The sequence below is a fragment of the Heterodontus francisci genome, chromosome 1 (genome assembly GCF_036365525.1).
Source record: "Heterodontus francisci isolate sHetFra1 chromosome 1, sHetFra1.hap1, whole genome shotgun sequence".
Classification (NCBI taxonomy): Eukaryota; Metazoa; Chordata; class Chondrichthyes; order Heterodontiformes; family Heterodontidae; genus Heterodontus; species Heterodontus francisci.
The window spans coordinates 6,905,192-6,918,625 of NC_090371.1; the positions used below are offsets into that span (position 1 = coordinate 6,905,192).

The window sequence follows — 13,434 nt, forward strand, 5'->3', positions numbered from 1 at the left end:
CAATGGAAAAACAAAGTTGATTTATGGGCATGGGTTATGTATTTGCCAAAGACAAAGCAAGGAATAGCCCTTGCACTTTCACTTCCCACCAGAAGCAAAATCAGGTGCAAAGTGTTCTCGGAGTGAGAGGCTCATCATTTGGACAATGAGGAAGGTTTGGACAATCTCTTAAAATTTATGGATACAATTTATGTGAAATCTGACATGAGATGTGGCTGGACTTTGCTAATTTTTAAAAAAATGGATGGTTCTTCCATAGAAGAATATATTATGGAATTTAACTGATTATATGCAAGGCTGCAGTGATTCTACTTGGAAATTCCTAGATCAGTACTTGCCTTCGACTTGTTGGATTGTGCTGGGATATCGAACATGGATAGGCTCTTGGTATTAACTGGAGTTAGATTCAAAGAAAGAGAAACGCTTTTTGATCAGATGTCAGAAACCTTAAAACACATTTCGGGCAAACATTAATTTCCAGTCACTTTCATGGCACATATGGACTCTTAATGGTGACACCGAAGATGAAAGATACAATGCTAGCAACATTTCGAGGCCACTCAAATATAGGGCCCAGACGTCCGTATGAAAGAAGAAACACAAACAAAACGAATGAGGATAGGGACCCTGTTGGCAGCTCTAACAGACGGCAGGAATTAGGTAATTATGGCAGAAGGCTGAACCCTAGGAATAACCAAGGGGTGGTCAACAGGTGTTTCAGATGTGACTCAAAGTATCACTGAGCGTTGCATTGTCCAGAAAGGAAAAACAGGGTTTTTGAGACGATACATGAAGTGGAATATTCGGAAGGCAAGGATGACGATTCTGATCAATCAAAAGGTATTGTACTGGTCACAAGGAGCTTTAATCCAGTAATGACTGTCCAAGCTGCAGATTTGCTCAATTACACAGTGCTAGACAATGGGTGTCACTCACACGTCCACAGTATGTGGAATGGACTGGTTACAGTGTAACCTGGATGATTTGAGTGAGGAAGAGTGAAGTAAGGTCAAAGAATGACCATTCTACCTGATTCAGGTTTGGGGATGACAATGTGTTGAGATCACTTCTGTGTGAAATAGCAGGGGTATACCACTTTATTAGTACAGTGAGATACCTTTACAGATTCTGTTAAAAGATGCAAGAGTTGATAGATGATGACGACACTGAATTTAGAGGACATTGGGGAAAAATGTGATATCTGTAACAAAACAAAACAAAATACAGGAGGACGCCTTGTGAACTGTAGTGAGTCTCCCCTTAGCAAGCGACTTTAATGAGACCGTAGTGATGGGTTAAAGACAAACATTTTTATTTTACACTTTACAGACATAGCAGCTAGTTTCAGTCTGTCAATGGTAATTTGAGAGAAAGTAATAGTGGACAAGATAATGGAAAGGTGGATAGGAACGGGACTGGGAACACCGGCTAGGTTTCTAATTGACAATGGAGGAGAATTTGCCAATGGTGAGTTCAGGAGTATGTATGAAAATATGAATATTGTAGTAATGCACACGGCAGTGGAAAGTCCTCTTAGTAATGGGATTTGTGAGAGAAATCACACCGTAATTGATGAAATGCTTCGAAAAATTTTAGCTGAGCAACCAAATTGTAAATTGACAACTGCTCTGTCGTGGGCAGTACATATGAAAAACACGCTTCAAATGGTTGGAGGCTACAGCCCCGAACAATTCGTTGATGGCAGGAATCTGAAATACCTTCCGTAATGTGGGATCATCCCCCGGATTTAGAGGGGACGACAATTTTGTTCCATTTTTGCTGAACATTTGAATGCCGCGCATGCAGGGAGAAGAGCGTTTATTAAAGCAGAGGTTTCAGAAAACAAATCAGGAGAGCTTTGAGGTATTGGATCAGGAAAAGTTTTTTATACCAGGGACATGGTGTATTACAAAGAGAAGGGCAGAAAGAATGGAGAGGCCCAGGAAAAGTTCTAGGCACTGAAGGCAAAATGGTAATTTTGCAACATGGCAACCAAACCATTGGAGTGCATTCCTCACGGTTATTGGCACTGATTATACATTGACAGAATCTGAACTGATGACGCACCATGTACTTCGCAAACACATATGTCAGAACTTTACAACAGATTGTGGCAGATAATGGGCTAACCAAGAGTGGACAATGTGATAGTGAAGATCGAGATAAGGCCATTTATCCCAAAGGTCAACTACTGTAAGTTGGGACTGGAGTGATGGATGTGACAGAAGGGACTAGTGAATGGAGGGAAGCCACCATTATAGGAAGGTCAGGAAAGGCCACAGGGAAATACAAACATTGGCTGAATGTGCAAGACAAGGGACGGGATATCAGACCGATAGATTGGCAGAAGGAAGAAAAAATGTGAAGGCCAAAAAATGTAGTGTAATTTCAGACAGTGGGCCTTGCGATGATCATAGTCCAAGGAAAATGTCTCGAACTTGTGAGAGGAAGTCTGGTTGTCAGCGGGGCAGGTCAAGTAGTGGCAGTCCAGAAAAGGATAGGAAATCTAGTAAGGGATGTAGTTTAACAATAGCGAGGACCAAAAGCAGGCGAGGAGCACCACAAGAATTAGGAGCCCTTACGATAGAGAAGCTCCAGTGGCTACCAACAAGTTAGATGGTAAATTGATAAAGGATGCCAAGCAAAAAGAGCTTGATGGTTGGAGAGAGTTTGGCGTATAAATGGAGGTGCCAGATAGAAGACAACCAGCATTGTCCCATAGATGAACCTGTACAGAGAAAGTACTTCCCGATGGTACATATAAAGCTAAGGCCAGACTTGTAGCTCAGGGATTTGAGGAGCGACTAGATGACCAAGAAGTTAGAGTGGACTCCCCAACAGCAGGAAAAATAAATCTGAGGATTTTCCAAGTCCTTCTAGCAATACAGTCATGGGAATGTAAGACTATTGAGATCAAAGCAGCATTTTTGTAAGGGGAGAAATTTCAAAGGGAAGTATTTTTAAAACCAATAAAAGAAGTTGGAGATACAGAAAGGAAATTACGGAAGCTAAACAAGTGTGTTTATGGGCAAAACGATGCACCCAGTGTGTGGTATTTTTCAGTTAGGTCCATCCTACTAAAAGCCGGTAGTATTCAGCTAAAAGCAGATCCAGCAATGTTTTATTGTTACTATGAAGAAAAATTAGCAGATATTTTCTTGATGCACGTAGTCTATCTTCTGTGGGGAGGATCTGCGGCATTTGAGAAATTCGTGGTAGATAAAATTATAAAGGAAGTTAAAAGTTGGAAGTCGGGCTTTCAGAGCTTTTAAGCATACAGGGTTGAATATTAGGCAGGCTACGTTGGGAACGTTACCTAGAGAATGTTAATAGGATCCCAATAAATCGGGCCAGATCCCCTCAAAAGGAAGACTCTGCAACCAAGGAAGAAGTAGACCAGTTAAGGAGCTTAATGGTGCAGTTGAAATGGTTGTGCACACAAACTAGGCCGGATGCTTGCTATGATGCATTAGAATTGAGCACCATGCTGAAACATGGTACTGTTGGGGAAGTGCTGAAAGCAAATAAGACACTGAAGAAATTGAGTTTAGACAAATGTACAATCAAGTTTCTAGCATTGGGTGACCCAGAAGACATGAAATTACTCATTTTTAATTACACCTCACACGCTAATCCTCCTGACGGTTGTTTGAGCGCAGCAGGATTCATTATATTTTTGGTGGGAAGAAATGATAAATGTTGTCCATTAGCCTGGGAAGTGAAGAAAATAAAGAGGATTGTTAAAAGCACCTTAGCTGCTGAGACTCTTGCACTGATAGAAGCGATAGATATAGGTATGTATTTATTGAGTATTTTAAAAGGAACTCTTGCATAAGGGGCAATGGGAGAAAATGCTTCCCACAGATTGCACAGATAACCATTCTCTCTGGGACAATGTCCATTTGACAAGATGTTTCACAGAAAAAAGGTTGAGATTGATCCCACGAGTATAAAAGAAATGTTGGAAGGAAACAAAATTTCCAAAATTAAATAAGTCAACGCGAGTCATCAGTTGTCAGATTGTTTAACAAAATATATTTGCCCACAGAAAGGGCTGGATGTCCATACAGTGGGCTGTCTTGTGTTGTGAAGAGTTAATAGACCGTGGAAATGTTTGTTATGATCACTTTGTGATTCTTTAAACAAGTTTTTTTTTGCTTGCAAAAAAAGGGGAAATAAGCAGCATTTTTGCAAGGGGATAAATTTCAAACAGAAATATTTTTAAAGCCACCAAAAGAAGTTGGAGATATAGATGGAACATTACAGAAACTAAACAGGTGTGCTTATGAGCTAAACGATGTCTGGTGCTGTTGAAGATTGATGGTATAATAATTTGTGTTTTATTCATTCATGGGATGTAGGCATCGCTGGTCAGGCCAGCATTTATTGCCCATGCCTAATTTCCCTTGAGAAGGTGGTGGTGAGCTGCTTTCTTGAACCGCTGCAGTCCATGTGGGGTACGTACACCCACAGTGCTGTTAGGAAGGGAGTTCCAGGATTTTCACCCAGCGACAGTGAAGGAACGGCGATATAGTTCCAGATCAGGATGGTGTGTGGCTTGGAGGGGAACTTGCAAGTGGTGGTGTTCCCATGTATTTGCTGCCCTTGTCCTTCTAGTTGGTAGAGGTCATGGGTTTGGAAGGTGCTGTCTAAGGAGCCTTGGTGCTGTAGTGCATCTTGTAGATGGCACACACTGCTGCCACTGTGCGTCGGTGGTGGAGGGAGTGAATGTTTGTAGATGGGGTGCCAATCAAGTTGCCTGCTTTGTTCTGGATGATGTCGAGCTTCTTGAGTGTTGTTGGAGCTGCACCCATCCAGGCAAGTGGAGAGTATTCCATCACACTCCTGACTTGTGCCTTGTAGATGGTGGACAGGCTTTGGGGAGTCAGGAGGTGAGTTACTCACCACTGAATTCCCAGCTTCTGACCTGCTCTTGTAGGCATGGTATTTATATGACTACTCCAGTTCAGTTTCTGGTCAATGGTAGCCCCTAGGATGTTGATAGTAGGGGATTCAGCGATGGTAATGCCATTGAATGTCAAGGGGAGATGGTTAGATTCTCTCTTGTTGGAGATGGTCATTGCTTGGCACTTGTGTGGCTCAAATGTTACTTGCCACTTATCAGCCCAAGCCTGGATTTTGTCCAAGTCTTGCTGCATTTCTATACGGACTGCTTCAGTATCTGAGGAGTCACGAATGGTGCTGAACATTGTGCAATCATCAGCGAACATCCCCACTTCTGACCATATGATTGAAGGAAGGTCATTGATGAAGCAGTTGAAGATGGTTGGGCCTAGGACACTACCCTGAGTAACTCCTGCAGTGATGTCCTGGAGCTCAGATGATTGACCTCCAACAACCAAAGTCTTCTTCCTTTGCGCTAGGTCTGACTCTAGCCAGCGGAGGGTTTTTCCCCTGATTCCCATTGACCTCAGTTTTGCTGGGGCTCTTTGATGCCATACTCGGTCAAATACTGCCTTGATGTCAAGGGCAATCACTCTCACCTCATCTCTTGAGTTCAGCTCTTTGGTCCATGCTTGAACCAAGGCTGTAATGAGGTCAGGAGCTGAGTGGCCCTGGCAGAACCCAAACTGAGCGTTACTGAGCAGGTAATTGCTGAGCAAGAGCCGCTTGATGGCACTGTTGATGACACCTTCCATCACTTTACTGATGATTGAGAGTAGGCTGATGGTGAGGTAATTGGCCGGGTTGGACTTGTCCTGCTTTTTGTGTACAGGACATACCTGGGCAATATTCCACATTGCCGGGTAGATGCCAGTGTTGTAGCTGTACTGGAACAGCTTGGCCAGGGGCGCGGCAAGTTCTGGAGCACAGGTCTTCAGTACTATTGCCGGAATGTTGTCGGGGCCCATAGCTTTTGTAGTATCCAGTGCCTTCAGTCATTTCTTTATATCACGCGGAGTGAATCGAATTGGCTGAAGTCTGGTATCTGTGATGCTGGGGACTTCAGGAGGAGGCTGAGATGGATCATCAACTCGGCACTTCTGGTCAAAGATTGTTGCAAATGCTTCAGCCTTATCTTTCGCACTGATGTGCTGGGCTCCCCCATCATTGAGGATGGGGATATTTGTGGAGCCACCTCCTCCAGTTAGTTGTTTAATTGTCCACCACCATTCACGGCCGGATGTGGCAGGACTGCAGAGCTTAGATCAGATCCGTTGGTTATGGGATCGCTTAGCTCTGGCTATTGCATGCTGCTATGCAGTTTGGCAAATAGTCCTGTGTTGTAGCTTCACCAGGTTGACACCTCATTTTGCTGCTCCTTGGCATGCCCTCCTGCACTCTTCATTGAACCAGGGTTGGTCTCCCGGCTTGATGGTAATGGTAGAGTGGGGGATATGCTGGGCCGTGAGGTTACAGATTGTGGTTTAGTACAATTTTGCTGCTGCTGATGGCCCACAGCACCTCATGGATGCTCAGTTTTGCATTGCTAGATCTGTTCAAAACCTATCCCATTTAACACGGTGATAGTGCCACACAACACGATGGACGGTATCGTCAATGTGAAGACGGGACTTCGTCTCCACAAGGACTGTGCGGTGGTCCCTCCTACCAATACTGTCATGGACAGAAGCATCTGTGGCAGGTAGATTGGTAAGGACGAGGTCAAGTATGTTTTCCCCTCTTGTTGGTTCCCTCACCACCTGCCGCAGACCCAGTCTAGCAGCTATGTCCTTTTGGACTCGGCCAGACCGGTCAGTGGTGGTGCTACCGAGCCACTCTTGGTGATGGACATTGAAGTCCCCCACCCAGAGTACATTCTGTGCCCTTCCCACCCACAGTTCTTCTTCCAAGTGGTGTTCAACATGGAAGAGTACTGACTCATCGGCTGAGGGAGGGCAGTAATCAGCAGGAGGTTTCCTTATCCATATTTGACCTGATGCCATGAGACTTCATTGGGTCCAGAGTCGATATTAAGGACTCCCAGGGCAACTCCCTCCCTACTGTATACCACTGTGCCACCACCTCTGCTGGGTCTGTCCTGCCAGTGGGACAGGAGATAACCGGGGATGGTGATGGCAGAGTCTGGGACATTGTCTGTAAGGTATGATTCTGTGAGTATGACTATGTCAGGCTGTTGCTTGACTAGTCTGTGGGACAGCTCTCCCAACTTTGGCACAAGCCCCCAGATGTTAGTAAGGAGGACTTTGCAGGGTCGACAGGGCTGGGTTTGCTGTTGTCGTTTCCGGTGCCTAGGTCGATGCCGGGTGGTCCGTCCAGTTTCATTCCTTTTTATTTAAAGATAAAATAATGCAAGATAAAGAAAAATGTATCCTTTTTTTTCTCCTTTTTTAGTTTAATATATTTGTATTTAAAGAAAAGAGGGGAATCTATTAGTGTCTAATAAGTCCTGTTAATGGATATTAAATACCTTGTGGTTGGAGGTTTAAGATGAACAGGTGTTGGTTGTTTAGTTAATTGTACTCCGATGTATATATAAAGAAGAGCCAGCCAGTATTGGCTGTGGGTTGTTTGGAAGTAAACTCCATGGTAAGTAATTGCCATCAAAGCAGCCTGGTATCAGTGTCTTCTTCACAAACTGGCTTGGAGGTTTTTCTGACAGGCTGTAATGAGATCTAGAGCTGACTGATCCTGGTGGAACTCAGAGGAGCAGGCCATTCAGCCCATTGAGCCTGCCCTGCTATTCAAGATGATCATGGCTGATCATCCACTTTGATGCCTTTTTTCCCACACTATCCTGCTATCCTGTTATGTCATTTGTATTTAGAAATCTGTCAATCTCTGCTTTAAACATACTCAATGACTGAGCTTCCACAGCCCTCTGGGGTAGAGAATTCCAAAGATTCACAACCCTCTGAGTAAAGACATTTCTCATCTCTGTCCTAAGTGGCTTCCCCCTTATTTTGAAATTGTGTCCCCTGGTTCTAGACTCCCCAACCAGGGGAAACACTGAGCTGCATCTACCCTGTCTATCCCTTTAAGTATTCTGTAGGTTTCAATGAGATCACCTCTCATTCTTCAAAACTCTAGAGAATACAGGCCCAGTTTCCCCAATCTCTCTTAGGACAGTCCTGCCATCCCGGGAACAAGTCTGGTGAACCTTCATTGCACTCCCTCTATGGCAATAATATCCTTCCTAAGGTAAGGGGACAAATACTGCACACAGTACTCCAGGTGCGGTCTAACCAAGGTTCTATACAATTGAAGGAAGACTTCACTACTCCTGTACTCAAATCTCTTGTGATAAAGGCTAACATACCATTGACCTTCTTAATTGCTTGCTGCACCTGAATGTCAGCTTTCAGTGACTTAGTGATGAGGACACCCAGGTCCCTTTGTACATCTACACTTTCTAATCACTTACCATTTAAGAAATACTCTGCACATCTATTCCTCCTACCAAAGTGGATAACCTCACATTTTTCCACATTATATTCCATCTGCCACGTTCTTGCCCACTCACTAAGTCTGTCCAAACCCCTTGAAGCCGCTTTGCATCTTCCTCACAACTCACATTCCCACCTAGTTTTGTGTCATCCACAAACTTGGAAATATTACAATTGGTCCCCACATCCAAATCATTGATATATATATTGTGAACAGTTGGGGCCCAAGCACTGATCCCTGCGGTACCCCACTGGTCACAGCCTTCCAACGCCAGAATGACCCGTTTATTCCGACATTCTGATTTCTGCCTGTTAACCAATCCTTAATCCATGCCAGTATATTACCTCCTATCCCATGTGATTTAATTCTGCTAACAACCTCCTGTGGGGGACTTTATCAATAAGCCTTCTGAAAATCCAAGTATACCACGTCCACCGACTCCCCTTTATCAATTCTGTTCGAAAAACCCTCAAAAAACGCCAACAGGTTCGTCAAACATGATTTCCCATTCATAAATCCATGTTGACCATCGATCAGCTTCAAGGTCACGAAGGAGTGAAGTAGACATAAAATGTGAATTAGAAAGGCAGCTCAGCAGAATATCGTTAAGACAGGATGGGAAAGAGAGAAACAAGCTGTGAGGGTAAAAGACAAGGTTAGAGAGTGAATGGTGAAGCCGAATCAGCCCAGGCTGCACAATGTGAAATGTTTGACTCGTGTGAAACAAACAGATAAAGGACCAAGACTGGAGACATCTGTTGTGAGCACTGATAAGACTAGAACTGTGAATTCATAAGAACATATGATCAATTATCCATTGTTTGACCATATTGTGTGACAAAAACAGTATATAAGTTTTGTATCTTTGAGTGTAAAATCAGAGTACTATCTTGGACTGTCCTTGGTGGTCTCTCCGTGCGTACCCTTAAATAAATGATCGCAACCTGTACCTGAATCTCCTCGTGTGGTGACTGAGCTGTCCCACAACAGTTTGGTGTAGTTAACAGGATACTCACACCGGACCATCGGAGCGGTGCTGCAAGAAGGTGAGTATATTAATTTACCGCCCATAGTTAGGGCAGTAAGCTTACCCCAGAAAAGGTTCACTGGTGGGACACGAAGTCCGAACCACTTACCGTGAGGTAAACAGGATGTAAAGCTGCGCTGGTCAGGAGAGACGAAGGGGGTAGGAGACCGTGCTGGGCAGCAATCAGGAGGCTATCAAAATGTCAGAGAAAAAGTTGAATAATGAAATGCATTTCGACTGGGGCCCGGAGGGCTCCATGACTAAGTTTATGGCAGAGCAACATAAAAAGACTATGTTTTTAGTGAAATTTCAAGTGAGAAAAAACAAGTTACTGTGTCTTTGTAGTCTGTTACTTGTTCTATTTTTACACGTGTATATTTTTGTGGTAACCTTGAGTCATGTTTTGGTTGTGAACTAATTGAACCTGCGTGTGTTCCTTGGCATCGGGACAGGGAATTTAACACAGATTTTTGGTACTTTGAAATCAATTTTTCTAAGTTGTTTGGAATTGAATGAGTGGGAAAGGGATTGTTGAGTGTTCATTTCAATTTAATATTGTGCACCCAGGAATGGGATATAAAATTGAATTATATTTGAAATGTAAAAGTTGGTTTTGCAACTGTGAAAAGGCAATGAACAATTTTGCAAGAGATAAGCTTCAGCCTTGAATGTCTGAAGATGCCTGGCAGAAATCCAATTTGAAGTTTAAAACACTTTGTTTTAATAGGACCAAAATTTAAAATCTGCAATTGCTTTATTTTGCAGTTTACGTTGAATTCATGTCTTACTGACTGTTTTTAAGTCACAAATGTCAGAAATTGGATATTGTTTTAAGGGAGAGAAGGATAAGCAAAGGAGATATGGAAAAGATTTAAGCTGTTAAATCTTTTGTTGTAAAAATGTTAAATAACTTTTTCCTTCAGTTTTTGGTTTTATTACAGTCATTTGAAAAGGCGCCCGAAGAAAGACATAATTTACCTTTCCTTTAAAAAAAAAAGCATGTGCTATTCTGTTCTGTGTGTAGGTTATAAGTGTTATCAGTTAAGTCTGAATTAAGTTTATACTATAAAGGTTAACTAACCTGTTAGGTTGAGAAAACTGGAATTTCATTTGTAGTCACAATGTATTCGAAGTATATTATGTCAAGTTTTGAAGGAGGCTTTAATTCCGGATATCTTGCTCAAAAATATTGGCAGTTTTGAATTTTAAATGTTATTGCCGTGAACTGGAATTTGGAATTATCTTTGTTATATGAAAAAAAAATCCTTGGGTTAGAAACCTCTTAAAAAAAGATGCTAAAATTTTGGAAACAATTGGAGATTAATCTAAAATGCTGTCTTCTCTAATGGAGATGGTTTCCTTTGAAGTTGATAATATTACTAATGATTTTGTTGTTTTAAAACCCCTAGGATACCAAAAGGATGGAAACAAATCAGTTTAAAATGGAGTTTAGTTCTTTTCGATTGGGGGAAAAAAAAGTTGCGTAAAACGACGCAGCTGAGAATGTTTGGCTCCACTCTCTTGCAGACAAGCAAAGAAATTAACCCTGCTGCAGCTGTTGTTTTTCCATTTAATCCACCACACAATTTTTGCATTGCTGAGAGTAAAATCAACCCATTGGGCTTTGGGGCAGAGCCACAATGGATTCTTTGTGTTTTTTTTAAGCAGGTTGACAGTAGGTTCCAGGGCCACATGAGAACTGATGCCACTGCAAGAGATCCAGCAGCTTTAAGAACATAACTGCAGACAACAAATGTCACAGCATCTGTTATCTATGAGATAAAGTGCTTGAGAAAGAGAGATAATTGCAAGCAATTCTGTCTTTCATGTAAAGGGTGGCGCAGTGGTTAGCACCGCAGCCTCACAGCTCCAGCGACCCAGGTTCAGTTCTGGGTACTGCGTGTGTGCAGTTTGCAAGTTCTCCCTGTGACCACGTGGGTTTCCACCGGGTGGTCTGGTTTCTTCCCACAGCCAAAGACTTGCAGGTTGATAGATGAATTGACCATTGTAAATTGCCCCTAGTATAGGTAGGTGGTAGGAGAATGGTGGGGATGTGGTAGGGGATTAATGTAGGATTAGTATAAATGGGTGGTTGTTGGTTGGCACAGACGTGGTGGGCCGAAGGGCCTGTTTCAGTGCTGTAACTCTCTATGACTCTAAAAAGAACATGCAATACCACCAAGTCTGGGCATAAGAAATTGGAATTAAAATTAAATTGATATGAGTGGTGATTTAAAGCACTCAAAGGGAAATTTATTTGAGATTTAAGGGAAGAATCAAATTTTTAGAAAATTGAAAAAAGCAGTCTGGGTGGTTCCTAAGTATAAAAAACAAAGTTTCTTTTGGGGAGATATTAAATGGGACATTAATAAAACCTGTCACTCCAGCAACACTGTTATCTGAATCTGGAATAATCTGAGATGTCGAAAATCCAGTGTAATTTAGCAAGTTACTTTTAAGAAATTAAAATGTCATCTAAGATAGAGGAAAAAACAAACAAAATATGGTAATACCTGGAATCAAATGGGAATGTTTGAGTTCTGTTTTAAAGATATTATGAATATTGGACTGTAAAAGTTCTCCAGGGATCAAAATGAAATAGAATTATAATTAATGGGAATTGGCAATCAGATCTGGCTGATGCAAGAGCTAATAAAGGAATTCTGGGGATAAACAATTGTGAAATTAGAATTCAAACTGTTAAGTTAATATAGTGTAGAATTTTCAAGAAGCCTAGAACTTTCTAGTGAATGTCAGGAAAGTGTAGATAAGACTGGTAATTTGATAGTTTTCTCTTGGAGACATTTGTATCCTTGCCGATGAGTTTTTAAGAGAGCCTACTCCTGCTCCTATTTCTTATGTTCTCATGTTACATCTGAAAGTCTTGCCACTACCCGAGACATTGGGACCATGCAGGGGGAGATGAATAAAGATCTCAGACAGACACCACCGGGCCCCTGACATTTTGATCTTTTGATAAGATCACCTGAGAGTTGAGAATGTGTGGCACGATATTGGGATACCGATGTAAGTGTGCAGATGTGGTTTGTTACATGTGGAGCAACTACCATGCAAAATGCATGGTGAAATGCACTGAAGAACGGGTCTCAAACATGTTTACCTACTTGACAAACAGCATGGCATGAAATGGTTAATGTGGCCACTAGAGTCAGACAACATTTTACATTATCAAGGCATTGGCACACACTGCAAAGAGAAAATGACTTTACAATAATCAGGATAAATGAAACACATTGATTAATGATCAGAGGGAGTAAAATTAAAGTTCAGAAAGACAGTTGAAGGGCTAGAAAAATAATAATATTCAGGAAGAATTAACCATAAGATGGATACAGGAAAAGAGAAAGCTGAAGAATCTTTTGAGTTCATGCATGATGGAAGGATCGTGATATTGTAATGAATGTAATATGACACTTTTGTGATTGAGTGTGATTGGGCCATAGATCCATGGATGTTGCCACCACCATATAAGCATTCACAGATGAGGTAGTAATAGCACTAATGCTCAGACAATGATCCATGGAAGGGGAGAATGTCCCATTTTAAACTCTAATATTTAGATTTATTAGAATCCTTCTTTGTAGTATGATTAAATGGGAAAACTTAGGAAATAGGAAGTATAGACAAGATGTCAAGGCAGAGGGATTCTGGGAGATAGTTACAGGGCCAGGAGGAGACACAAGAAAAGACAATCAGCATGGGACTATGGGAACATGGGGGCTAGACAGGTTGTCTATGAGCCTTTACTGCAGGGACGACCTATAGAAATGGTGTCATCAATTGCCTTTGCAACACTAAAACTCGATACCTGGCCAGTATCTGAGTGGCAGAGAGCCAATGGGATTGTATGCATCACTGTTAGATTTATTGGCCATCTTGGGCTGGACCAAGGGCCAAAAGGGGGGACTGAGGGGTTAAGTAGACATAAAATGTGAATTAGAAAGGCAGCTCAGCAGAATATAGTTAAGTCAGGATGGGAAAGAGAGAAACAAGCTGTGAGGGTAAAAGACAAGGTT

General features: G+C 42.1%; 1 protein-coding gene across 1 annotated transcript in view; it reads right to left on the bottom strand.

Annotated features, from left to right (window-relative positions):
• LOC137377644 (disintegrin and metalloproteinase domain-containing protein 12-like) overlaps nucleotides 1-13,434 on the bottom strand; it is a 369,827-nt gene that overhangs the window by 346,272 nt on the left and 10,121 nt on the right. The window lies entirely within an intron of this gene.